General features: G+C 54.0%; 1 non-coding gene across 1 annotated transcript in view; it reads right to left on the bottom strand.

Moving 5' to 3' along the window:
- Positions 1 to 1260, bottom strand: part of LOC124772189 — a 1909-nt gene extending 649 nt beyond the window's left edge. The window contains exon 1 of the ribosomal RNA XR_007013856.1: positions 1 to 1260. This exon is cut by the window's left edge and continues 649 nt beyond it. This is a non-coding gene — a ribosomal RNA (small subunit ribosomal RNA).
- Positions 1261 to 5000: the final 3740 nt, after the last annotated feature.

Here is a 5000-nt window from a genome sequence, read left to right as displayed (position 1 = left end):
GGTGGTGCCCTTCCGTCAATTCCTTTAAGTTTCAGCTTTGCAACCATACTTCCCCCGGAACCCAAAAGCTTTGGTTTCCCGGAGGCTGCCCGCCGAGTCATCGGAGGAACTGCGGCGGATCGCTGGCTGGCATCGTTTATGGTTAGAACTAGGGCGGTATCTGATCGCCTTCGAACCTCTAACTTTCGTTCTTGATTAATGAAAACATACTTGGCAAATGCTTTCGCTTCTGTTCGTCTTGCGACGATCCAAGAATTTCACCTCTAACGTCGCAATACGAATGCCCCCGCCTGTCCCTATTAATCATTACCTCGGGTTCCGAAAACCAACAAAATAGAACCGAGGTCCTATTCCATTATTCCATGCACACAGTATTCAGGCGGGCTTGCCTGCTTTAAGCACTCTAATTTGTTCAAAGTAAACGTGCCGGCCCACCGAGACACTCAATAAAGAGCACCCTGGTAGGATTTCAACGGGGTCCGCCTCGGGACGCACGAGCACGCACGGGGCGGTCGCACGCCTTCGGCTCGCCCCACCGGCAGGACGTCCCACGATACATGCCAGTTAAACACCGACGGGCGGTGAACCAACAGCGTGGGACACAAATCCAACTACGAGCTTTTTAACCGCAACAACTTTAATATACGCTATTGGAGCTGGAATTACCGCGGCTGCTGGCACCAGACTTGCCCTCCAATAGATACTCGTTAAAGGATTTAAAGTGTACTCATTCCGATTACGGGGCCTCGGATGAGTCCCGTATCGTTATTTTTCGTCACTACCTCCCCGTGCCGGGAGTGGGTAATTTGCGCGCCTGCTGCCTTCCTTGGATGTGGTAGCCGTTTCTCAGGCTCCCTCTCCGGAATCGAACCCTGATTCCCCGTTACCCGTTACAACCATGGTAGGCGCAGAACCTACCATCGACAGTTGATAAGGCAGACATTTGAAAGATGCGTCGCCGGTACGAGGACCGTGCGATCAGCCCAAAGTTATTCAGAGTCACCAAGGCAAACGGACCGGACGAGCCGACCGATTGGTTTTGATCTAATAAAAGCGTCCCTTCCATCTCTGGTCGGGACTCTGTTTGCATGTATTAGCTCTAGAATTACCACAGTTATCCAAGTAACGTGGGTACGATCTAAGGAACCATAACTGATTTAATGAGCCATTCGCGGTTTCACCTTAATGCGGCTTGTACTGAGACATGCATGGCTTAATCTTTGAGACAAGCATATGACTACTGGCAGGATCAACCAGGGAGCTGCGTCAACTAGAGCTGAGCAGCCGGCCGCCCGGGAGTGTGTCCCGGGGGCCCGCGCGAACACGCAAGCGTCCGCTCAATCATTCTGCAAACAGGAGGAGGCTGAGCTCCCCTGCACAATACACCTCGAAACCCTCTCAGGTCCCGGCGGCGCGCAGCGCCGTCCCAAGTACTTGGTCGGGTTCGAGAGAGGCGCAATCGCCCGGAGTTAGGCGAGTAGACGCTTTCGGTGCGACCACCCGTGCTCCCAACTGAGCTTGCCGCTGCCGACAGAGGCCCGGGAGCGTGCTGTCGTGGCATTGCCGGCGGGAGACAACACGCGCCACCTACGGTGACCGGCAGCTCCAACGCCAGCGCCACAGAAGGACAAAAGCCCCACTTGGGTGCCGAAGCGAACTCTCCCAGCACAGCGCACACGCCAACACATCCGCACAGCTGCGATACAAACCACCAGCGAGAACCGCTGGGGCGACCGAGCAGCAGACGGCGTCGCGGCGCCGAGCGCCGGGCGGCGGCGCATCCTCAACGCACACAGTCCTCAATCGGACCAGCACACTGCAGATGTCCACCGCGCTTCGCACCGGGCCCGCGAGGACCTACTTTGGCCGCACGGCGCCGCGCGCAGGGTGCGCCGGCGCGCAGCTGCGACGCCTGCCGCGTCCGTCGGCCGGCGCGCCTGCCACTGGCCGCCCCCACCAGCCGGCTGTAGCGCGTGCGCCCACGCACCGCGCGGCCAGCACGCCGGGAGGCGCCCCCTCACCGGCCGGGGACGGTCCCACCCAGCCACCGCCGCGTATCGCTTCACACCCAGATGCCGTTCAGTTTCGTCGGCATGGTGGGTATCGCTGGAACAACCGGTTAGTACCTCAACCTATCGTCGCCATCACCGATTCACCCCTAGCGAGAACAACCGCACCACAACGGGTTACCATTTCTTCATTTGCGTAACTTCACCAGAAAACGTAGGCGTCCATCGCCATTTGCAACTTCAACCATTATTGCATGCCTGTGTCAGGTGTCACGCCACACTACGTCTGCCCACATACACGCAACAAAATGTGCACGCCTAGACAATACGTGGAAGGTGGCCCCCGTACGTATGCGATGTCCATTGCTCGAACGACTGTCAACCGGCTTCTGTAGCATGTCGCAGATATGGAACGCGCTGCACCATGCCATCACGGTGTGTGAGGAGAGACGACTAGGTCCGAATACATCAACAGACAGCTCATGCTGATCGCCATCCACGGCGTCCGTTCCTCCCACACGTCTCTATGGCGTACCACACTGCAATCCAGCTCTCATAGGGAGACGACACGTAGCTGCGTGCACAATATTTGCACTGTATGGTCCGCCGTTTTTGGGCGCAGTCGTTGTACGGTCACACATGTGCCACGATGTATCATTCAGTACATAAGGACGAATGTGCAGTACAGATTGTGGTTCACGCGTACGACATCAGCGGACAGTTGACACAGGCCGCACCACAACGTAGCCTGCGTACGTCGCATGCGAAGGGCATTGAACATGCAAACTTGTCACCAACCACCTTGCGAAGGCAGGGGGCAAGGTGGGGACGTGGGGAGAGGTGGGGGGGGGGGGGGGGGGGCATGTACGCCCTGCTGCCATCCACATTACAGTGTACAGCAGGAGCATGTGGAAAGTCAGCAAGACTTGCAAGGTGTTTAACATGAAGCGATACACAGGGGAGCGGGCAGTGCGAGTAGCGAACTATATTGCGAGGGTTGCGGGTGGGCAACACTACACTAATTGAACGAGTCGTATAACAATTACAGAGCAGGTTTAGGCGACAACGTGGGTTACGATAGGCGACAACGTGGGTTACGTTAGGGGACAACGTGGGTTACGTTAGGGGACAACGTGGGTTACGTTAGGGGACAACGTGGGTTACGTTAGGGGACAACGTGGGTTACGTTAGGGGACAACGTGGGTTACGTTAGGGGACAACGTGGGTTACGTTAGGGGACAACGTGGGTTAGGTTAAGGCACAACATGGGTTAGGTTAAGGCACAACATGGGTTAGGTTAAGGCACAACATGGGTTAGGTTAAGGCACAACATGGGTTAGGTTAAGGCACAACATGGGTTAGGTTACGGCACAACATGGGTTAGGTTAAGGCACAACATGGGTTAGGTTAGGGGACAACATGGGTTAGGTTAGGGGACAACATGGGTTAGGTTAAGGCACAACATGGGTTAGGTTAAGGCACAACATGGGTTAGGTTAGGGGACAACATGGGTTAGGTTAGGGCACAACATGGGTTAGGTTAGGGGACAACATGGGTTAGGTTAGGGGACAACATGGGTTAGGTTAGGGGACAACATGGGTTAGGTTAGGGGACAACATGGGTTAGGTTAGGGGACAACATGGGTTAGGTTAGGGGACAACATGGGTTAGGTTAGGGGACAACATGGGTTAGGTTAAGGCACAACATGGGTTAGGTTAGGGGACAACATGGGTTAGGTTAGGGGACAACATGGGTTAGGTTAGGGGACAACATGGGTTAGGTTAGGGGACAACATGGGTTAGGTTAAGGCACAACATGGGTTAGGTTAGGGCACAACATGGGTTAGGTTAGGGCACAACATGGGTTAGGTTAGGGCACAACATGGGTTAGGTTAGGGGACAACATGGGTTAGGTTAGGGGACAACATGGGTTAGGTTAGGGGACAACATGGGTTAGGTTAGGGGACAACATGGGTTAGGTTAGGGGACAACATGGGTTAGGTTAGGGGACAACATGGGTTAGGTTAGGGGACAACATGGGTTAGGTTAGGGGACAACATGGGTTAGGTTAGGGGACAACATGGGTTAGGTTAGGGGACAACATGGGTTAGGTTAAGGCACAACATGGGTTAGGTTAAGGCACAACATGGGTTAGGTTAGGGGACAACATGGGTTAGGTTAGGGGACAACATGGGTTAGGTTAGGGGACAACATGGGTTAGGTTAAGGCACAACATGGGTTAGGTTAGGGGACAACATGGGTTAGGTTAAGGCACAACATGGGTTAGGTTAGGGGACAACATGGGTTAGGTTAGGGGACAACATGGGTTAGGTTAAGGCACAACATGGGTTAGGTTAAGGCACAACATGGGTTAGGTTAAGGCACAACATGGGTTAGGTTAGGGGACAACATGGGTTAGGTTAGGGGACAACTTGGGTTAGGTTAGGGGACAACATGGGTTAGGTTAAGGCACAACATGGGTTAGGTTAAGGCACAACATGGGTTAGGTTAGGGGACAACATGGGTTAGGTTAGGGGACAACATGGGTTAGGTTAGGGGACAACATGGGTTAGGTTAAGGCACAACATGGGTTAGGTTAGGGGACAACATGGGTTAGGTTAAGGCACAACATGGGTTAGGTTAGGGGACAACATGGGTTAGGTTAGGGGACAACATGGGTTAGGTTAAGGCACAACATGGGTTAGGTTAAGGCACAACATGGGTTAGGTTAAGGGACAACATGGGTTAGGTTAGGGGACAACTTGGGTTAGGTTAGGGGACAACATGGGTTAGGTTAAGGCACAACATGGGTTAGGTTAAGGCACAACATGGGTTAGGTTAAGGTACAACATGGGTTAGGTTAAGGTACAACATGGGTTAGGTTAGGTTACACGTTGTTGTAAGGAAAGGTGTGGGGGGGGGGGGGGGGGGGCGGGGCGGCAGGTTCGTTGATAGTGATTATAGTAAGTGAATGCTTGTGACATGATGAGAT

The sequence above is a fragment of the Schistocerca piceifrons genome, unplaced genomic scaffold (assembly GCF_021461385.2).
Source record: "Schistocerca piceifrons isolate TAMUIC-IGC-003096 unplaced genomic scaffold, iqSchPice1.1 HiC_scaffold_936, whole genome shotgun sequence".
Classification (NCBI taxonomy): Eukaryota; Metazoa; Arthropoda; class Insecta; order Orthoptera; family Acrididae; genus Schistocerca; species Schistocerca piceifrons.
This window is presented reverse-complemented; position numbering and strand designations above follow the sequence as displayed.